Below are 24,326 nucleotides of genomic sequence, written 5' to 3' on the forward strand. Positions count from 1 at the left end.
TTCAAAAACAAGTCTTTAGATTACAATTAAAAAACAGGGGGTTTCTGTAGGTACAGGAAGAAAGAAAACCATGTTTCTGCGACACGGTGGATTTGTTTTTAGAGTGTTATTTTGGTATACATCTCCCTTCTTCATAGTTTCTAATGAAGCATTTTAAACGCATGGATGCTACAGTTTCTCTTTCTGTTGCTTTGAGCTTTGGCTGGGGTGTATTTTGTCAAGTGGCAGTGGTGCTTTTGAGAAACAGTACCTCAGGAAGGGAACATTTTGAATTGGTAGCATTAGAACCCTTGCACATCTGTGCAAGCATACAGCTGTCATTCCTTCATGAGGTTATGCGTGTTGTAGTAATAAGGGGGTGCTGTTTGATCTATGAGCCATTTCTGCACTTTCACATGAACCTCCAAATGTGATCCAGACAGCCAAAAAGATTGAAGTTCAACGATACGTGACCCAGCTTTGAGGGGTGTAGCAGGGCAGAATCCCTGATCCTCAATGTACAGCACTATAGCTCTTCTTCATGTGAGTATACTTTAAAGCATCAATGCTGGGTGTCCTGTGACGTTCTGTGCCTAATCCTGACCTCAGTTTTATTCTCAAAAGTGTGAAATTTGTTGCAGTTGCTGGTTTGCAGTCCGTATTGAAGTGTGTGTGAGACAAGAGCACTCCTGTTTCCAGGCTTTTGTCATCATTACATTCATGACACTATGAAATGACTTGGGAGTTTTGTTTTTTGTGGCAAATTTAGAAATTTTATCTGTTTGTCCCAATGATGGACACTTCCTTAAGTTCTACATTTCTGGGATGATGCTGAAGTCCAAAGTGGCCAATGGGCCAACTAATCTCATGTTATGTTAGTAAAAGAGTGAATGTGCTAGGTAGGGTTTGAAAACTTAAAACAGTCTTCCTCAGCTGTGAAGCACAACTTAGTGGATCATTCACATTCTCTTCTCTTATTGACATATTCTTATACCATACATATGAAGAACCGCCTTTATCAAATTAGTCTTTATACAAATGTTATAGTTTGGTACAACGTACAGTACATTAGTGAACGAAATTAGTCAGTCTTTAGTGCACAGGGAAACTGCTTAGCCAGGCCTCTACTGTGTTATATACTGAAAATGAAGGTCAAGGGTTATGGTGTGGTACCGCATGTATGAGGTATATCCTACAATAGTATCTGCAAAGCTACTGACAGTGTGGAATCTGTATAATAGGTAATTATTACATATTTCCTTACGCTTTTGTTTAATTCACCTCATATTTGTATATTAGTACGTTATGGCAATAAATGAGGCAATGAGTTAAGTTAATTCAAAGAATTCCAGCAAAATAAGCAAGTTTCTAAAGGTCCGACCTGAAAGGATTTCTACTGTGAGAATGTGCTGTAGTGTTTTTGTTTGTTTTTGCTGCTGTTTTTTGATTTATGAAAACCTTGCTTGTTTCAATTCTTTGGCAGTCTGCCAACATAAAGCATACAATTTATACCGATAGGTAGCCAGCTTGCAAAGATATCTGGTAGCTTAAGTTCAAAGGTACGAAGGCTTAGATGTAGTTAAAACACAGATGAAGGAATAAACAAAGCTGACAGGTGATATTTTCATGAGTGCTCTCATGAACAGAATGTTCTGAAAATAAACAAGTGTTTATTACATTCTGTATTTTTAGAGATCACTAGTACACTGTCTGTACCACTTTATCAAATACTCAGTGTAGTTATTTTGAAAGCACGTGTAACAAAACAAACATGTTATTTATCTAATAGGTATTTAGGATATTTTCAGTTTGTTGTTTTCTTTTTACAGGAAAAATATGGAAGGGCTGTTTCCATAGCACCAGGGTGTACAGAGACATACAGAGACGTTCTGAAGCCAAGTCAAGGTGGTGAGTAAAAGTAATGGCATTTGAAAAGTATTTGGTGGGCTGGAACCTCATGAACACTTTATGGATTGAAGTATCTGTTGGATGAGGAGCTGTTAAAATAAGACAGGAATTCAGTTCAAATCAAATTTAATTTGGCACTGCTATACAACGCTTTTACAATGGTTATTTGCGAGAGCAAATGCTGTTCTATGTATTATGTGATGCAGTGTGTAAACATTTTGCATTTGCATTTCATTGGTCTGTGTTTCGAGGGATCTGAAAAAGAATGGCCTGGAGACACGGGGGAAGAGGTGGTCACCCCAGAATCCTTCTTGGACTCTTAACTAGCCAATGAAATCTCAGAACTAATTAAAAACAACCAAAGAAACAACCAAAAAGGGAAGGGATGCCACTGTGATTCTTGGGAGTGCTTGCTGCTGTTACAATGTGGTTCTTACCAAGTGTTGATCTGTGAACTGTGCTGTGTATAATGGATGTGTGGAATTAAATGGAAATTATGGGTTGATTGAATTTATCAGACGAAAGACGGGCCATGTTCAGATAATTTCTTGGTTTTGTTTGTAAAATTATTTATTTGATTGCTTATTGAAAAACATTGGACAAGCATTCTGCACTTCTTTTCCTAGGGTACCTTACATTGGAACATTTTGTGTCTTGTCAGCTTAAATATTTTTTGTCTCACTCTCGACCTGTTTTTATATACAGAACCTCAATTCCATCTTCTTACTAAGTTTGAGAATGTACAAATTAAATGACAGAACTGGATGAAACATTTCTTTCCTTCTGTATCAGCAGTTAACCTGAAACCTATTTTTTCTAAATAAGAATACTTCTCTCAAGTGAGGGTTCATAGATAGCACTGTTTTATACTTTATCTTACTGTCAGGTAACATAATACACTTCTATAAGAAATTACCTTTTAAGCAAATTCCTTTTGCATCTCTTTGAAACATTTGTAAACGTCCCTTGAATCCATTCCAAACCTTTGTATAACATTTTTTATGTACAAAATAGTCTATTAAGAAGGGTTCACATCATTGTTTGTCTGAATCTGGCGGCATTTTTATTTCTTTTTAAATGAAACTTGTTTAAGTGTGACAAAAGAAAAAAGAAAGGATGACCGCTTAATCATTACCTGCTTTAACAGGGAGACAGCGCATTTCAATTGAACATGGAAGGTTTGTGTGCTAATGTGTGGGTGCACTGAAGAGATTTCTGAGCACCAGCATGTCATCAGCTTTTCAGATTCTTCCTTCAGAGACCCATATGATAACAGAAGTATTTTGTCACTAAGGCAGTGTAAAGGAGTATAAAGAATCTCAGCAAAGAAAATGTGAAGTGTTGATTATGTGACTGTCATGCCCTGTTATTTGTAATATGGCCTGACACGGGCTTAAGCACAAGTACTGTTTTTGAAGCCTTGTCAGACAATAAACTGCGATAAAAAAACAATAAAAATGCAATGACTCAAATATGCCGGTTTGAATGTCATTAAACAAGGTTTTTTGGGTAATTATATATTGTCTTATAATGATCTAAATCCACACAAAAATAGACCTTTTCTATTTTCAGAGTGATAAGAAGCTAAACCCATTATGTAACAGAGCTATTGAGAACCAAACCAGGCCAAAGACTAAATTCTTCAATGTTTGTAAAGAAGTAAAAAGAAAGGTTGCTATGCAGGTGGGTCACTTCGTTAGTGGTGTTAACCTGTTATTTTGCAGTGCTTTCGATTTTTTTATGTAGATGAATACCAAATTAAAAAAAAAAGAAATAATTCTATCAAGGTGATCTTACTGAAGTATTCATTTATGATTTGGCGTGTCTACTGAGCTGGTACTGAAAAACAATACCATGTTGTTTGCAGTTCAGCCATTTGGTTTTGAAATGGAAGACAGCACTGAGCTGCTCATTCAGATCTTTTCTGCTATGCGCTAAGCAATTAAGGTGAACTAGCATGAACTACTACTGTGATTATTTTTCTATAAAAGGAGAGTGTTTTTAATTTGTGTTACTTTAGTGTATAAGCAATTGTGACCTGCATTCCTTGTTGATGAAGTAATCTCTGCTAATATTGAAGGCAGCTTGAATATTTTGTCCTGTGTCTCCCAAGATGGATTCATTTACCAAACTTCTTACCTGTCTGATAAAATGTTTAAGTTCTCTTGGCAGAATTGCAATTCAGAATCAGTTTTTGTGTTGTATAGTTTCACATTTATGTCTTTTCTCTTTGTATTTTTTAACACAATGATTGTCTTAATGTAAGGATGGGTCCTTTAGTTCACTATGTAATCTCTATTTCCATATTTTTTCATGTATTCAAGTGGATATTTATAATGACAATAATGAAAGCTGTTGCTATCAGTCTGGGTTTTTTGCTTTTTGTCTTTTTGAAATAAATTTAATATGTGGTGAGCAGTGATTTATGGTGTGCAATGGCTTGTTTGTAGTAGTTTTCTGGATATGGGTTGTAATTGACCATACTTTCCTTATTGCAAAAAAAATAAAAGCATGCATAGATGGAATAAAAAATGGAAAAGAGAAGTTTCAGGATAGGACAGTTTGTAATAAGGTTTGTGAACTGAATTAATGCAGAATACAGGTCTAGCTGGCAGCACAGTCCAGCCGATCCTGTACCAGGTCAACTTGTGAGTGACCGTGGGCTCAGTCCTTTCACCTAGTGTAAACAGTGCTTAAATGCCATTTCCTAATCAAGTCAATGCAGTTTATAACCGAAGTTCAAGATCAAAAGGCTAACCCTCCATCATGCTTACCGAGTATAAACACAGATAATGAGCACCTCTTTACCAGTGCTCCACATTTTGATGGGCCCTAGGTCCCAAGGCTTTTCACACAGTGGGGGTTCTGATAAACTTGTCTTTGCAGACTGACTGTAGTTCCTTAGCCAGGCAGGTTAAAGGGAGATCTGATTGCTCGTGCACTAGGTTTAATCCGCTGTTGAATTCTTAGATTTGAAAAGGGAACAATTGTTATGCTAATAAGGAATATTTTGGAACTCCAGGATGGAACTCCATTTTTCATCAAAACAACATGAAAAGATGACCATGAAAATAATGAGAACATAATTTGACGTTGCTATAATAAAACAATCAAAGTTGTGCTTCTAGAATTTAACAGAAAAGCTGTGAGGAAATGCTTTCCAGTGTTTCTCAGCTTGTTTTTATTTTAAATTAGCAGTGAAAGGTCATGCAATGCCATGAATATGGTGGCCTATGTGACTTTTGTAAACTGCTTGATTAAAATATAAAAGAATGACAAATAAAGGGGGTTTAAATATTCTGACCTTTCAGCTTTTAATTGCTGCTTGAATTTGCTTGATAATCCGTACGTTATTGATAAATCTACAGTATTGTCGAAAAGCATAAAAAAATTATACTTCATATTTTTGAAGTGTTATTTGGTCAGTATTTCAATCCTTATTAGAAACGATTTGGGCATTTTTTTATGCTGCAGGTAATCTATCACTTTCTTTCTGTAAAGTGCATTGACTTAATAATATTAAATCCAGTTAGTTAACAATCATTACGTCTGCTCATAAAAACGTGTGGTATAAACTAAATATTACCCATGCAATTCACTCTTGCCCACTTCACCAGAGCGAAGTGTTTTCTATATACATACTGGAACACTCTAATCCAGTTTTGTCAACAGATGAGTGACTCCCTTCTGTATCAGCAGTTAATGTGAAACCTATTTTTTTTAAAAGATAAGAATACAAAAAAGAGAGGGATCATAAGTAACATTGCTGTACATGTTTTCTTTCTATAAAAGTGCTGTTTTAACCTTGACCGGTTATGTTACACTAATTCTGATTCAGCTAAGATCAGTCTTGAAGTCTTATCATAAAAAAGCAAAGTGTTTTATTTATACTTAAGTGCAAGCCAGTCTGCTCATAGGCTATTATAAGAAGTTGCAATATCCTTGTGCAAATTTGTAGACCACGCATTCCCAACAGCTCTTATTACCTTTTTAAGTATGAAAAGGCAAAAACAGAAAGTAGTCATCTCGCTGCACTTCATTATTTATACGTGATACTTTACAACATTACCAGAAACTAAACATTTGTTTCTGTGCTGTAACCTCTAGGGTCAAAACACAGAAATAGTTTGTACATTTGAATATAGCCTAATGTTGAAAACATTGAAACTACATTGGGGATGTGAAATTGAGATATGCATTTCGGTATCAGAGCTTTTTTATTACATATTATATGGATGATCCTGTTCAGCCATGCTACCCCAAACTTTTTTGGCATAATATCAACATCCAAACTTCCTTTACACATCTTTTAGGTCCAGTCTTGATTAGATCCCATTTTGAACTCCAGAGCAGGGTGGATGCGTGTTGAAATTAATATCCTAATATTCCTCTTCACACACCTGATGTAGAGTTAAAATACTTGCACCTTAAAGATTTGTATATTAGTTTTCAATTTGTCAGGTACCCAATTAAATCCTCAAACGTGAACTGGAAGTGAAACCATACTCGTATGAGATTTCAAATGAGCATGATATAAAAAAGTAAATTGTCTCGATGACTTAAAATTTCATTCTGGTGAAAACTTTTAGTGTTCATTTAAAAACATCTTAAGCAAAATGTACTTTGTAAATCTGGTAATTTATAGAGGAAGTGAAGCTTGTTTAAAAATCAAGGTGAAAAAGGGTTTCTGACGGACATTTTCATTAATGCCAAATTTCTATGAAAGCAATTCATCTGTTTTTCTCTCTTTAACCTTTGCCTCCCTGGAAGACAATCTCAGAGTGGTAGCACTGGACAGTCTTGAATCAGTGGAACGCAAGAAAACTTGCACTATAGTGATTTAATCCCTTTCACTGATTAATTTCAGTCTAGCTGTAAGAAGGATGGGGATGAAGACCAAGGAAGGAGCTGTTTAATCTTTATCCATCCATTAACCTCTACACATACTCTGTGCCCGGGATGAGGCTTCTGGTCAATCTCCCTTCATAGACATCCAGGATATGATAATAAAGGTACTGGGGCATAGATTTGTGGTTTTAAAGAGAAGTGTACTTTTGATAAGTGTGACTTTTGTTCAGAAGGCTTAAATTGAAGAGTACCAGGGACTGGACAAAAAAAAAATACTACCACATTTCACGGTCACATTTCTAATTCACCGTGGGCACAAGGTTCAGACAGTTTCATAAACAGAAGATAAATTGCTTCTCTGTTTTTCTTTACGATACCAATTAGGACCAAGATCTCAGTTTCAGTGTAGCCATAAGAAACTGGAACCCAAGAAAAACATTTGTTAATCAATACAAAAGAATTGTAGAATTTGTTCAGGAATGTCAGGAAAATATTATTAAAATATTGTAAAATGTATTGTATGTTTATTTATGTACAATAGCTTCCAGAGCTATTCAAACCTCCAATGAAATAGAAACAAGAAAAAATATAACACAATGAGGTACTTATTAGAAAATGCATTTTAGATGTTGTATATGCAATAAAGTTGCACAGTGCAAATTGTATTAGAAAGAAATAATTAACTGAATTCCAGAAATCACAAGCACTATATTCTCACCACCGACTATTCCTTTAAAAAAATAAAATTTGAAACAAAAAGACCTATTCTAATAGAAGTTCTTCTTTCTGTATGTGCAATAGAACAACATGCAGTGTACTGCAATAGTATTCAGACCCTCAGTTTTCACATTTTGTTGCTTTAAAGATTGAAAACGTGATGTTTTAAAGTATTTTACTTATATACATGGCATACTCCACACATTCAAAGCAAACAACTGTAAAAATAGATAATTTGAAAGAAAAATAGAAAAGTCATAATTTTTTGGAAGTATTTAGATCTAAATTAATTTAGTTGCTCAGAATCTTAACAAGCAAATAGTGGAGTGGCCTTTGTGTGCTTTTATAGTGGGTAACATGATTTCAGAATAAATACACCAGTCTGTTAGGTCCCTCAGACAGGTTGTGAAGTTCAAGGAAAGATACAGCCATGAAGACCAAGGAGCTTCCAGGCCAAACCAGGGATCAAGTTGTGTAAAGACACAGATCAGGACAAGTGTATAAAAACATTTCAAAGACCTTCAACCGTTGCCTTTCTTGAAACACTTGTCTCACAGGCACTTGAGTCCTCATCCTGGCAGAATTTCCATTATAGCAGTAGCCTTAAATTTCTTAATAACAGCCACTACAATCTAAAATGGCAGATTCAGCTTTCTAAGGATTTTGTAGATGACTTGTGCACGACAGTGACCATTTGCTTGCATCTTCAGCGAGCTCTGTCCCAGTCCCTGCTGATGATTGGAAGTGATGATTAGCAGAACTATAACATGTTCTGCCCCCACCACCACCACCATCAAATATTAACTGACATCTTCAGGATAAAGTTGCAAAACTACCTTTCAGTACCTGCATGAATTTGCTATACATTATCGGGAAAATTAAGTGCCTTTGGAATATGAACCTCAATAAAGGGAAACTCCACTTAAATAAGCCATGACTACATGACCTTGGGAACTATATCTTACGGTCAGATAAAATGAAAATTGAGATTTTTGAACATTCTCATCTATGTTACATTTGGTTCAGAAAATATGAAGATCGTGTTGAGAAAACACTAATGCCCATTGTGAAATATGGAGATGGATCTATTATGTGATGAGTTGTTCTGCACAGGTCTTTGTTAAAAGGGGAAATATGAACTCCAATACATACCAGGACTTTTAGGCTAAATGCCTTGTTCCTTCTGCCAAGAAGCACAGGTTTGCTCAAAAATGGACTGTCCAGCATGACAGTGATCTAAAGCATACATCCAAATCAACACAAAAATGAGATGAATGCAAAATAAATGTTCTCAACTGGACTTGTCAATCTCCAGATCTCAGTCCAATCAAACATTCCTGATTCAGTCTCGCAAAGATAGTTCATAAAAGGAAATCAAAGGGTCTGAAGATCCTATAGCAATTCTGCTTTTAGAAATGATCAGAATTCTTCTCCACGGACCTGAACCACTTAGCACACAACGGGAGGCATTTTGACAGTATAATCCCTGCCAGAGGAGGATTTACAAAATGCAAACTACAGTGTTGTGAATAAATGTGAAACTCATGTTTACTAGATTTTAAATTGTAACACATGAATTTTCTCTATGCAAAGCAATTAAGGTTGCATGATAACATTTTTAGATTTTTGAGCAGGACTCATTACCCAGTTGTACATATTGCCGTTACATGATCTGTTCTTATTTCACCAGGGATATGATTTAATATACTCTGGAATAATGTTTGTAGGATCAGGAGTTACAAGTTCTCTCCCACCTTGTACATTTCCTAAAACCTGAGGGCCTATGTAACCTCCTTTTAGCAGCACTTCCTTTTATCCTAAAAGTAGATGTGGTGCTAACAAAAGCATCCTCACTAGGAAAAGGCTGGAGAAAGAGAAAAAGTGAGAGAGTTTGTGTAGGATAACCAATTACCATGGGGCTTCTATTACAATAGGGAATCTCTGCTTCACATCTTAGTGCTAGAGAAGAAAACAGACTCAATAAGATTATTGATCCAAAGAGACAGTATGCTAATTAACAGCATCAATGGCCAGAGATGCAGCAGTTCATCGGTCCTCCTGAGGAAACTTCTCATCAGCCTAGATTGACTTGACTCCAGGTCTTTTCTTCAGGTACCCTTATTCAGTATGGAAAAGCTGACTTTAAGTCGTTGTACAGTATTCCTTAACATTTTTATTTTAGTTATGGAAATGTCTTAACTGTAGTGTTTTATGATCAGAATGAGTTTTGTAATTATTTTTTACTACATTAAGACTTTTGTCTGTAATTGAAAATGCAAACAACCTTTGAAAACACTTCTTACATTATTTATGTTCATTTCCTTGGAGAATTGTCTTAAAACACATTGGTCTTTGAACAGACCAGTAGCTTTTTAAATTTGTGATTTTCAGTAATGACATTTCAGAGACAGACATGATTTGAACACAGTGGTAGTTCTGTACAAGTGAGTAGGGTGTATTTTCATTGGTTCAGCATGCTCTATTATGAAATGTAAAATATGTTTTTTTATTTTTATGGAAGTGTTTTATTGGTGTATTTCTTAGTCTATTAATATAGCACTACCAACATGAATTTTGAACTTTTTGAGTAAAACATTAACAAGCAGTAGTACTTTCTTATTGTTTTTATAATGCATAAATTCAAGAACAATATGTTTTAAGTTTGCATTGTGCAGTAGTTTCAGCATTCTGTGAAGTGAGCCTTGACTTTTGCTGATTTGCCTGTTTAGCTGTGTAACTACTGTACTTATTTTCTGTCATGTGTTCTTTGTTACTGGTTTACTGGAATTAATCATTGAGTTTTTTTCAGGTAGTGATAAATACAAGTACTTAATTTGTATCTAGTTGTAATCTGCTAATAAAACATCTACATTTTTAAAGCAGCCCTTGGCAGTGCGATTCATCCACCACTTTATCCCATAGAGGGTTGAGGAGCTAGTAACAGGCACAAGACGGGGTACACAGTGGAGACGACAGTCCATAACTGGGTACACACATACCCCGACACAAAACACGCTCACAATACACTAGGGCCAGTTAACGTATCAGATTGTCTTTGGACTGTTGAAGGAAACCAGAGTGACCAGTGAACGCAGGGAGAACATACAAACTCCACACAGGTAGCACCCCAGAAATGGATCCCAGGGCCCCTGTGCTAACCAGTGCTCCTCTGTGTCACCCTGGCAGTGTGGTCCATCTTTTTTTTAAATCAGTATTTTAGGAAAATATAAAATAGGGGTCAGAACAGTGGAATGTTTATAAAATAATCCGAAGACCAGAAGAAGTACATACAGCTGAGCAAAAATGCTAGTACCCCATCATGGTATTAAGATGGTTCTGCTGTGGAGTGGAAGATTAGGTACTTTTGTAGAGGTATTTATTTCAAAAAGCAGCTAATTATGCAGCACCACACTGTGCATCATAGGTAACAGTGCTTGTTTCTAATATGCTGATAATAGACCTGTGTGATCATCTCAGATGTGTGGATAACTGGCTTTTTACAAAACCTTTTTGTCTGCTTAGTGGTTTCTTCTTACTGGTGGGAGTTGGGTTGGACTTCTGATCCTGATCTTCCATCTGGATGGGAGCACTTCTTGCTAAAATTTGAAGTGGACTCCTATTCTTCAGTAAACCAGGTGTAATCATATCTGTCCTAGCCAGAGGACTGGCATTGAGTGGCAAGTGTTTGATTGACAATGGACTGTTTTAACTGTTTGGATTTAAAGGGTTATCAGATGGAAACCTCTGAGACTCTTCTGAGGATATAGCAGGTCCCAGCAACACTCCTGGGGCATCATGAGTGACAAATGCATTTGTTCAATGTGTCCAGACTGAGGTTTGTATAAAGCACCGATTGTTTTGCTGTATTGTAATACATATATTTGCATTTATATGTTCACTTATATTTGTGCTTTCTGAAATAGCCTTAATATCACTTTAGTTTGGGAAATGTACTTGGCATTTTTAAGGTAGTTATTAGTTATATTGGTTTTCGATCCATACCTAACATCCTGCATGTTGTTTTTTGCTTTTCTATTGACTTAAAGAATCATGATTGAATCCTTAATCGAAGTGTGATACACAACAAAATAAGTGAAAAATGTGAAAATTGTCACAGTTTTTTGTGTATTAAATATACTATTATAAGCAATTGCTTTGGAAGAAACATTGATTTCAGAGGGAAGCTATTTTATGCCTTTGAAAGCAATTCAGTCAAGGATTGTGGCCTCCTGGTGAGTTATGAGACTTGTAGATTATGAGAATAATTGGCAACAAAAAAGGTTAATATAAATGGAAATTAGATTAGATTAGTTCAGTATCCCATAATTTTGACAGTGTTTCTTTAAGGAAACATTTCATTTTTGTGCATACTTAGTCCCAAATTACATTAGTGAGACAGGGCTTGGAAGATCTAGACAACTCTTTTCAGAAACCATTGTTCTGAAATCAAAGAGTGGCGAGTTAGCCTAGCGAAGCACAGAAAATGCACATAAAAAAGAAGTAAACGTAAACAATTTTTTTTGAGAGCATTCTTCTGTGATCAGGAATTTCTTTCTTTGTATTGCTGACATTTGAGAGGCCTTGAATTTAAAGGTTAGCTAGAAAAATGAAATGTCAGATTTTCACATTTCTCCCTGTAAAGAAAGATACCTGGATTAGTACAGAAGAAGAGAAGAGAAGAAGAGATTTGCTACACAAACTTGGAAAACTGGCAGTCAGTTTTAGGTTATCTTCTAGTTTGTACATATAATGAATTTAGCATGACTGTAGTATTTGCTTATCAATCCACAAAATGTCAATTACTCTTTGCTTTGCAATTCTTTAAATATTTTTCTTTAGCACTGCACAAAAATAATTGCTAGGCATCTTGAATTAATCAGAATCAAAAAAGCTAACATAAAATGCAAGTGAGTCATTACTGAGCTACAAAAAGAATATGTTATAAAACATTATTGGAAACTATGTAAAGTTGTACGTGAGTATGCCACTGTTTGTGCTGTGTGATTTCAGTGAGAATGCAGTGTTGTCTTAGCTACAGAATACCTAAAAATGGTGAGCGTTCATGCCGAGCTACACGACTGTGGATTACACATTCACGATAGAGAAAGTTCTTAAATCTCAGACTTGTCACAAATTATTCTCTTTCATTATGTACCATATACGTGCGCAGTAGGTTGTAGTATAGTATTCAGCTATTTTTCTGCTATTTTTTGTCACCTGACTCATGAAACATTTGTATTTTCCTAGTGAATGTACAGTGAATTGTAGTCTAGTACTCAACTGTCTTTATACAATTTTCCACAGCCTGACTCATGAAACATTTTTTTCCTGCTGATAGCTCATTTTTGTTTTGCTGTTTTTTGTCATGCATCATCTGGACATGTGCTGAAACTTCTGAATGAGTAATAAGCTTCTCTCTGAAGCTTAGCTGGGAAATCCATGTAGCGCATTGCACGGTAATATTTCCCAAAAACATCCACAGAGATTTACACCAAGAAAATTATGTGTTCTGTGGTTAAATAACTGGATGTCAGTAATTCATCAGACAAAATTAAGAGCACATTACAAATGTTCTTTTGTTTTATAAGAAATTTAGCTATAGCTGTCTTTGAAAGCTTCCTAGAATCCAGCATTTTAACAATCTGCATATTTTTAAAATACAAAATTCATACAGTTATTGTGATATTCTGTTGACATAAAGACAAAACTATTGCATTCCTCCTGTGTTTAAATAAAGCTTCAGTTTTCCTTCTCTTGTCACCAGCCTGTTAAACCTGTAGGTTTTCAAACTGTTAAATGAAGTTATTTAAATCTAAATGCTTGACAGTTAAAATGTCAAGTTTTTAAACCCTGATTGTTAAATGAATTCATATTAGGAAATTTAAGCTACGGTGAAGCAAATTACCTTTTTAAAAAGCCAATCGATTGTCACCTGAAACTTAAAGAAAATATGAATAAAAATTCAAATATTATGCAAATAGGTATAGTGGTAATCTGTCAAGCGCATGACATGTTTCAGACACCCTGCACATATGTGGTGATTTGTGTTTAAAGAATATGTGTCATAATCACTGTTGAAAAACACAGTACTCTGTTCTATCTTCTATACAATCTTACTGTTGACAAAAATGGCATGCAATTTATCACATGGATAGGATCTTGTCTCTGTATTCTTTAGTTTTATAAATCTAAGCTTTTAGGGTAGAAAATCCAAAGTTCTGGTGCGTTCTTAAAGGATTTTCTTTCTGGGTTTATAAATGCGTTTTTGATTTAAGTACTGTCTTGAAAGTTCTTAGTTACTCTGAAGCAGGTGACTTTTACTGTACTTGTCATGTAAAATAAAGTTTAAGCCTTTGTACATTTTGAGCTGTCAGCTATTCTGAAGAGCTACTGGGGTGTTGAGCTGTGCACCTGTATTTATTGTACAAGCAGTGTACTGCAGTGTCAAGGGAGAGTTTTTTTCTATTCTCTGCTGCTTTATTAGGCCTTGTTCAGTCATTCACAACTTGCCCCGTCTTACACTAGCTCTCCAGCTGCAACTCACTGCACAGTAGGTTTAATGTAGATTGACGCCTTTGCCAGAGGACTGATTGAAACTTGTGTCTCAAAGTTGCTAATGCTCACTGAACCATTTTATTGAAGATAAAGTAAATAAAATAGGTTGCCATATGAGAATTCTCTGGAATAGAATGGAATGATTTGGCAGGTAAAAAAAATGCGGAGAAGCAAAGAGACTGATGTGCACACGCTGTAGCATTTTAAAGAACTGTGTATGTGAGGCTTTTTTTGTTTTTGTGGGTCAGGTGTTCTCCATTGTGAAGTTAAAATGACTTGTGCAGACAATTGTGAGAGCAAGGTAAATCTGTTTGATGAAGCTAATCCATCAAAATGTTTTAAAGACTAAGAAATTCAGACAAAAGTGTTCTAGAGGTCAAAAGTATTTTTCACTAAAATTTATACTTCATGCTATAGAGAGGATTGCAGGAATTCTGCTTTTCTTTCCTCTGTACTGAATCATCTGTAGCACATGGAAAATTGCATGAACACATTTCCTTTTACCCTGTTGATACTGTAACTAAAATAAAATAACTGCCAAGTTACAGCCACAGTACTTACTGTAATCGGACTGATAACTTAAAATTGATTTGTTCTTTTGGGGTCCTTAAAAGAGGTTACTCGTCCCTACAAAATCATAAATGATGTGAACATTGTTCAAGGCTAGCAGAGTGAGTTTCTAGCATATACATGTAGTGTTCATTTAATCTACAACTCAAAAACATTAAGGCTAACTTACATTGCAAATCAAAAAGCATATTAAAGTACCTTCATAAACCTGTGATATTTGGAAAGTAATTTAGTGTTGTATCCTTCATTATCTGACAGCTTATTGTCAATCTTAAGAAGTACAGACTAGCATTCTGCAAGAATAAAAGTATGTTAATTCTCTCCAGTGGTTGACATTATTTCTCTAGGCTCTAAAGTGGTATATATGACATAGTAATACATTTGCATTGTGCTTAATAAAAACTGTTCTTCAAGGTCCCTTTCTGTCAGCTTTTCAAAAATGCGATTGAACTGTATCAGTATTGTTAGAAGTACGGGGTTAGTCTGAATTCTATACTTATTGCCTTTGTAAAATATTTCAGTACTATTATATTTTTCTCAGTTATAATGTGAAAAGGAAAATGGGTATTTTATATTATGTAAATGACAAAATGGGTTTTGTAATCTCACATGTATTCATAATTGCATGCATTGAACGTAAAGATATTTCCCCAGAATTGTGTTGAATTTTGCTTTCCAGTGCTTGTGCTGAGCTCTAGTTAAATGTGCACTTTTTATTACAATTAATGTTTCTTATAGTGCTATTGCTGTGTACACCTCTATACCATTAACTACAGAGGATAGTCAAGACTGGAACATGTGGTCTTATCAGTCATATGAATCTCAAGTTTTAAATGAGATGTTCATGTTAATTACTTCATTTTTAAGTAAGCAGGAAAAACTATATTATTTTTAGTTTCTGAGTTTTAGACTGCTGTCAATAGGATCTCCTTCAAGAATTGTTTAGGTTGTGCTGCATATTTTCTTGCATATTCAAAGGAAGTGCTTTTGAATTTTTAGTATTTAGTAGTTTCTGAATAAAGTCAGTATTTTAAGCACAGATTTGTACCCTAAGTGATTCAAGCAACTTTCAAAAGTCTGTTTCTTTTAGAATGTTAATATTGCTGAAATGGAAATTTTACATTTCTCTGCTCATTGCTTACATTTTCAAAAGTTCCCCAACAGTAGAAGCCACCCTTTGAACTTTACTGTTACTCTTCTTATTTTGAAGACAGTCCTATTTACATTTTTCTTTAGCACCACCATTGATCCCATCTAAGCATTATTTGACGGAAAATGGTGCCAGAAGGGAGGGTTTTATTTCTGCTGAGATGGTGATAGCAATAATTCATCCCCTCCCCCACACTGAAGACCACCAAGGCCATGGACATCCTCATCATCAATCGTCTCTGAAAATAATTATTTAGATTTACAGACTGTTTTTGTCTTATATGAACCAGCTCATGTTTAAATGTCTTGTGCTGATATTTGTTAAAGGTGGGATCTCAACGGCATTGAGCAGGGGCAGGGAGGTAGAAAAGGTTTGGCGATTCCCCCACTTGCAGTTTTAGTACCCCTGGTCAAAATGGAAATGTAACAACAGATGAGTATGAAAACAAGTTAAATCAATAAAAACATGAATATGTACTATTGGCCTCACACACATAAAAGCATCTTAGAGTATTCCCAAGTTCCATTTGTGACATGAAGGTTGAGCAGGAGTGGTTTGTTGAATGTGCTTGTCAAGAGCATATTTTGATGTTGTCTGTCTTTCAATAGGTTCACAGATGCTGTTGTAGATGCTGTTCTTCACATGCAGAGCGTTTAGTGAAACAGGGTTCCCTTTTCTGCTTTTAAAAGTTAATATAATATTAATGCAGATAATAGTTAATACTGACATTCTCCAGTCTTGAGTGCATGACCCCACAATCACATGACACAAAAGTGGCCCAAACTTTATGCTGTGAGCGATGTGGCCATTTATCTCCCGCAGAAGACTGCAGAAGTAGGTTAATGAGATTCCTAAATGCATTATTTTCTTAAATTTACACTTTTTTCTCTTAGCAAACTTGACAGCCATAGCTGTTAACAGCCACAAAAATGTTTCTGTGTTGTGCTGAGAATGTGTAGTTTGTTTCTGACGTCAATCAAGAATGAAAAACAATCACTTTGACCTCAGGTGACCTTTTTTGACGTATAGTCAGTTAAATGGTTTGTAAGATGTTTAATTACCAAATGATATAATCGTTATTCATCTCATCATTAGATATATAACATCAAGTGAATTACCTCCCCAGTGTGCACTGTTTCACAGATCAATAAATTTAGTTAGAGCTAGAAGGAAAAGTATAAATGATTCTGGGCACTTAGAATAAACACTGCAATATACCTGTAATGTTGACTGGCATGCCTGCATGTATTTAAGAATTTTTAATTCTTTGTACAAGTCATTAAATACAAACTTAAGTCTTTACTGTTTATTCTTTGTTCATTTTTCTCTACCCTCTTATATTGAAGTGAAATTATTATTTTTCTGTTTCATGATTTAAAAGAAAACATTTTGCAGTTTGGTTTGGTAGTGTGTTTGACCTAAATCAATTTACTTTTTCTGCATCATCTCCACGTAATCCACATACCTGCCAATTGTGATGTGAGAATTGTGATGGTTGAATTGTCTGTTTTTTAACTTTGTACTGTTGAGACTATAGTACATCCTACAATCTTGTCTCTATATCCAAAGGAGGCTGAAGAGTTCTGTGGTCAAGGAGCCTCCCCAGTGCCCTATAATTACAAAAATTACTTTTGTCATAACCGCTGCTCTGTCATTTTTCTTTTGCTTTGTGTGTGTGTGTGTGTGTGTGTGTGTGGATTCATTGCATTAGTAATTATTCTCGCTCTTCGTGAGTACCCCTCCCCCCTCGTTGTTTCTGACACCACCCCAGCCTCCAGAGAATCTGGCATTGTTCTCATTTAAATATAAATGAATTTCTGTATTTTGAAAAGGTACAACTTGAGCCCAAATTGTGGCTAGTTTTGACAGAAACAGCCCTCTCTCTCTGCACGCATGGGCTCTAGTTCCTCGTTTTGAGAATCTGTCATTTAACTGTTAATAGTGGTGAAATTGTAGAGACCTTAGAGGGTTGTGGAAGAGCAAAAAAGAAGCTGGGAAAACAAATCCTAAAAGCAGAATATATGAATGAACGAATCTTTGCAATGGAATTCTTTGAGTGACTGAAGAATCCTGAGAAGTATCACTTGATGGCACTGTTTCCATTTCTACTCTTGCACCTTAAACAGAAGCAACAGGGTGTATTTTCAACACAGTAAAATGGGATTTTCATGGGATTTGTGGTTTTTCAAAAGTCTGGTTGTGATGCAGACAAGGTTGATTATTATGCATTAATAAATCTGTACATTTTTCAAAACGTCTTTCTTATTGAATACACCTAAAACATTGCATTAATTGCCTCTGAATTGAAGACTTTAGTAAAATGCCTTTGGACTGAATGCACTGAATCTGCTTTGAAATTTGAGTACTGGTGAGAGGACTGTTCAGTCAATACAGGAGTATTACATTGTGCATAAAGTAGTTTTTTCTTCAGTTCTGACACAAAGGACTATCTTATTTTATTTTTTAAATGGAAAAACATCTTAAGACAAGTTTAAAATTAAAGGTGGTGAATAAAAATAGTTAAAATAGTGACACAGTAGTAGGTGGGTGTAATTATACTGTGTGTCTGCCACTAGCAGCACAACACTTAGTTTATATCCACCAATCAGATTTAGTTTTAATTAGAAAATCTCTACTTAACCTTTAGTGGTAGAAGATTGTCTGCACCTTTGTATTAAACATTAAAACAAACATTATGTTAAATGTTTTTTGTCTTCTAAAAGGTGTATTTACCATACTGTGTATATATATATTGAAATTAAGAGTAAAGTATATGAGTGATGTACTTCTCTATCTGGATTGTGGGGAGTTGTGGAATTGTTTGTCCGCGTTATGAAAAGAATTTCTGGATGGAAAATGATTTTTTCCCCCTTCTATTCATTGTATTTTGGCATGCAAATTACTGGCAATTTCCAAATGCCAGTGTTAGTTTTCAGGACAAATTTAATACAACAGGAATTCAGTGATTATTCATCCGGTTAAATTAATTCAATTAAATGACTCTGATGCTGTCAGGCGTTCTTTTGATAATTGCATCAACATGCAGATACATAATAAGAATGAAAGCGTTTCTATGGCTGCAGTTAATTTAGATCCGAAAGAATCTGCTATTCCACTACATTTGATATAGATTATCTTCCTATAATATTTCGGTAATGGCTTGCACAAAGACTGGTTTTAATTCTTTGTGGCTGCTTTCTAAAATGCAAGTATAATGGTTTAAAACAGAAGGTGTTCGAAAGAGGGTGACCTTTTTCCATTACCTCGGTTCCTGTCATTAATGCATTATTATTTCCTTCAGAGGTCTGGAAGAAAGTGCATACACATGTTGTCTGTAGCAGGTATGAATCAAAGCTTGTTAGCCTGCATTTAAATTTGTCGATATTAACTTCAGGATAAAATAAGTAAAGCATATGATAATGAAATAAAGCAAAGGAGCCGTGTATTTTATTTTACACAACTGTATTGGTGTGTGTATTATTTTTTAAATAACAGATTTATTTAATAATACATCTTTCATGAATAAATGCAAGGCTACAATACAACACATGCAAGTAAGGCTTAGTAGGAGATGAAAAATGAAATAGTCTGTGTACTGGTAAATAGATAATCACACAAAAGTAATTGAGGTTTTCAAACCCCAATCTATTCTGCCAGCATGAGCTCGTTTGCATGTTAATCACAGAAGTGATTTCCTTCATCACAAGGAAGTCCACACTCTTTCATAACCAGCTTTAATTGCATTTAAAATGTCACAGAGGTGGAACATATGTAATTTAGGCATAACTGTGTCAAATTAATAGGCACTACAGTGTGGTTTCATTGGATGTTATAACAAAGTATATTGTATTTTATTTTTTATGTATTGTTTACTGATTAAAATATATTTACTCATAAATTTAAATTGCACCTTAAAAAGGTAATTGGCTTAATTGTATACTTACACGAAATATTCTGTTATATTTTGTTGAATATTTGGAATAAAATGTAGATAATAGCAGTTTTTGTTCTAGTAGTTTCATTGATTTGAATAGTAATTAAAAGCATAATTTTCAATGTGCTTATTAGCATATTGTGATAAATTAGAATGGGGGTAGGGTGATTGCAGGGATTCTGTATCTTACCACAGACCCATGAGGCAATGTTCTTTATTTTTCTTCTGTATCAGTGTCAGTTCTTTTAATTGTCAGTAGACTGTATTTAGGGACAATGCAAACATACCCATTTCCATTTGGTTGTGTCTGGCTAGCACTAGTTATCTATGTGCTACCAGACAAATATTGTGGTTCTAAACTTATTGTATTGTAGCTAATATTTGGAGAGCTGTTTATATATTGAACATTTAACAAAACTTTACCACCTGATTTGTAATTTAATACATACATGTTCATTTTTTCTTTATGTAGCAGCTAGCATTTGCTTAGCTCAATAGTAGTAACCCTGTGATAAGATCAAAGTGATTAAGATGAAATCTTTTGAATATATCTTTGCAACTTCGAATTACAATGATCACTAAAACTCTATGTAATTAAATTTGCAATTCTAATCTTTCTTTTAGAACTCATTTAAAATAAAAAAATGTGGATGGATGTTTACCATATTTTCCTTAAAAAATAATCATGATTCTGAAATAAACGTAAATCTTTTATATTTTTATTTGTCCATTTATTGTGGAAGTGTACATGATTTACAGTGCTCAAAAGTGCTTATCAATAATTACAAAGCTGTTATAATTGCTCTGTTTACCTGCAAACTATTAGCATAGTTTTTATATAGGTTTTATATATGCGTGTTCTTAGGATAAGAAATGACAAAAAGAGTTATATGGTGGAGGTTAACATTTCCTACTGTATTTTCTATACTTTATTCTATTCTGGAAAGCATTGTTATTCACATTATTGCAAGGCAGTCATAGATAATCTGTTCTTATCTTAATACCACAAGTAAATTTAAACAATTTAGTATACATATCTGAAATTGTGTGACATACCTTTTAATTAAGCAAAAGATGGCTTATTCTTTCCCCAGAATATTTTGTTTTTGTTGTGTAAACTTGATATTTTGGATAACTGAAGATAGTGTGTTATGAATTAAAGCAGGTTGTACTGAAAAGATATGTACAAACTTGTCTACAAACAAAACTGTCCTCAAAGTCCTCTGCTAAAGACGGATAAGTTCTGTACAGCTGATGGTTTCAATTTGTTCAAGCAAAATGCCAAAGTCTATCAGAATCACGTATAAAACTTATATGCATATTTTCTTGTCTAGAACACATTCTGTGTATTTCTCATCAGCAATATCACAAGTTTCTGTATTCGCCATCAAGTTTGTCCTGAATAAGTTCTTCACTAAAAAAAAATTCCAATAATTTGAAGTGTCCTGAGTGGCCTTGCTAGTAAAGATACAGTACCCACTCATTGGCCCAGACATTGGTCATTCAATATCATGTCACTGTATGGGTATCAGGTTGCCCCAGCTGGTGGTTACATTCCTTCTGGACGGCGAGAAGTGGTGCTCCAATAGTCGGCATCAGCTCTATTATTGGTGATTTTCATTACAAGTGGAATGGCTGAAGGACATTTGTGCCCAGCGGTGAGAATGTACCTTGACAGGAAATGAACCCTTCACTTTGTTTCCAGGCTGTTTGTAATACTATATGTGGAAATATAATCCAAACGGAGCATGCACATTTACCCAATGTTTTTGTTTATAATATATAACACTTTATATATATAAAAAATACCAAATGAACATAAAGTCTAAAAAATGGATTTAAAGTAAATTCACTGTTAAGTAATGATACTTTGAAAGTAAAAATCACCACTGTCGGATTTTATGTTTATATAACATATATTGAGCCTTTAAAGACTCTACTGTCTCTTTTCATGACTGTATATATTCTTTTACATTAAGTGTATAGATTTTGGATATGGAATAAATGTTTTTGGTGTAAATTTGGTTAATATATGGTTAACTTTGGAATGTTGAATGATAAGCCTGGTAATAACTCCACTTCTTGTGTTTGGCATCAGCCTGAACACATCTCTCTACATTGGTCAAACCCTGGGACCTCACTTGCTGTCCTTACTGAGGGCTTTTTCTCACATGACAACAGCAGCTTCCTAATGGTACAATTATCCCTTGACTGTTTACGAAATTAAACTTAAGACAAGTTGATCATTTATTTAATAAATTTAAAGAAAATGTGGCATCTAGGACTCAGAGACCAGTGAACTTTAAGTAGGGCAGAATCACACAAGACCACATCTCTAACTTTGTATAAAGCATGTATTGCAGATATACTATACAGCTTGCATTACTCCTGCCTATAGCCACACACACACACAACAATCTATGACTTTCAGAGTAGACCCTGATGATAATTTTGTGAATTTATTGCAGTTATAAGTGATGTTTCCTTTAGTGTTTAGTATATATGTACACACAGAAACCCACAATGCAGTATAATTTGATAGCCTTGAATTCTCTTGTGATAGAAGACCAACCTTCTGTCATGATAGAATTCACTTCTGTCAGAAAAGCCATTGTTGTGGTACTAACCTGGGAAGTTCTTGAGAGATGAAGAATCCCAGCAGGAGATGAGCTACTCACGCTATGAGGTATTGTTTATAAATTGACTCATTTATCACATTAATAGTTTTCCTGTTTATGCAGAATATGTAGTTAAGTCCCCACACTCCAAACTTAAAAGATCCATATCTCCTGGTAGAAAAAATACAAGCTAACCTTTGCAAACTGCACTACTTCAGTAACAATCATAAAATATTGTATTCTTTTTCTTGGCAATACATTTTGTTTTAAAGATTTTTTTCACACAGTAACTTTTATGATGTATAAATATATTTTAGGTTTTCTAAAATGTAAACATAAGGTACAAGTTGAGAAACTAAAGATATTTTATTGATTTATTTAATAAGTATGAGGTGATGGGAGACTAACAGGAAGAGCACTTAGTCACTTTTCATGCACATTCTTGTATGTGACTGCTATGTGCATACTGTGCTTTTGAACACTCCATCAAGCTGTCTGCGGATGACTGTGCTAAAGAGTCTTAAAATGAGAACTGATTTATTCTTAATCAAGAAGTAGTATAAACTCTTTAGGTGTGTTAAACCCAAAACTAGTGTATGTTAAGAATAATCAAGAGCTATTTGTCCTCCAGAGTATTTTCCTTAACCTGGTAGTAGCTAAGACGGACTGATGCATAGTGCTGTTGGATATCTTTAGACTGAGAACCCTTGATAGTGAAAATAATACCAACCAAAGAAGATTATTATGTAGTGTAGCTGGCACTAAAATACTTTTGTTTTTAGAGTAACTATCAATTTTCCCCTTAACCCATAGCTGCCCAGAAAGTTTAGAATACCGATCCCTCCTCCCCTCACCCCAGGCTGCCAAGCCAGTGAGCCCGCCAGAATTCTGAATGTCCCTGACCTAGCTGGTTTAAACTAGAAGTGGAGAAAGTACTTGTTTTTGCTTTTATCATTTTCTTTACCAGGGTTATTTTTCTTATTGGGATCAATAATAGAAGGCTTCAATGACTATTCTGCTCTTAAAAGCCTAGGTGCTACAAATATCATCCCTGTTTCAGCACCCATAGTTGATGGAGAGGGGGCAGAAATAGTGGTCAGTAGAACTTAGCAACTATAAACCGGTATCAACAGTACAAACCAGTTAATTAGCATCTAGAAATATACTGACAGAGATTTTGTATCCATCACCCAACCAGTTTCTTCTATAATGGTTTCTAGGATTGACAGGCAAATGGTCTTTAATCTTGAGTAATACCTCAGTGAAAGGGGGAATGCACAACTCATAAATGAATGTTGAATGAATTAATTTTAGACCCCCCCCCCCCCACTAGCTACTGTTTGAACCTCATCATGCTGCTGTGACATTTAGAGCGTGGATGGATGGCAAGCATGAAATACCTTTAGAATGCCTTATCTTTTGGAATTCTGCAACCTGTTTTGTGCAGGTAGAGGAAATTGTAGCTACACATGCATCAGGGTGCATTTCTGCTTGTCAGTGCCATTATTAGAAAACTACTTATTCCTTGTAACAGTCTGTAGCCTATACTGGGAATAAAAGGTGAAAAGTGGACCACATCCTGAACAGGACACCATCTCATCAAGGGGTGCACACTTATACATATAGGGGCAATTTAGAGACTTAAATAGATTTAGCCAGCATGTCTTTGGAAAGTGGGGGAGACATGGGGTACCCAAAGAAAATTCAGATAGGCATATGGAGAATATTCCTTGACATGGAAAGGGTCCTAGTCTAGAATCAAGCTCAGAAGCCACATTTAACCACCATTCCACCCTTAATTGCAGCATGATGAACATAACTGTGCAAGATATTCTGAATGATGTCCTACCAATGCATTGTATGATTTTAACATAACCTTCCTTAAAACCCTTTAGATGAAGAAGGCATTGATGGATAATGTCTGGTCATGTGGCTGCCTTTCAAACATAATAGAATTGATTTACCTCTGTGGTATAAATATCAGCCCAGCCTTCTGCAGGAGTGTCTGTGTCAGGCTTCTCAAGACATTCAAGGCCTAGCTACTGTA

General features: G+C 35.0%; 1 protein-coding gene across 8 annotated transcripts in view; it reads left to right on the forward strand.

Annotated features, from left to right (window-relative positions):
- The window catches only part of foxp2 (forkhead box P2), a 186,078-nt gene that overhangs the window by 40,219 nt on the left and 121,533 nt on the right, over nucleotides 1-24,326 (forward strand). For all 8 annotated transcript variants that reach the window (XM_088644887.1, XM_088644888.1, XM_088644891.1 and 5 more), the window contains one exon: nucleotides 1,809-1,887. The gene's annotated coding sequence lies outside the window, so the exon portion shown is untranslated. The remainder of the gene's footprint in view (nucleotides 1-1,808; nucleotides 1,888-24,326) is intronic.

Source organism: Lepisosteus platostomus, chromosome 9 (assembly GCF_059453375.1).
Source record: "Lepisosteus platostomus isolate fLepPlt1 chromosome 9, fLepPlt1.hap1, whole genome shotgun sequence".
Lineage (NCBI taxonomy): Eukaryota > Metazoa > Chordata > Actinopteri > Semionotiformes > Lepisosteidae > Lepisosteus > Lepisosteus platostomus.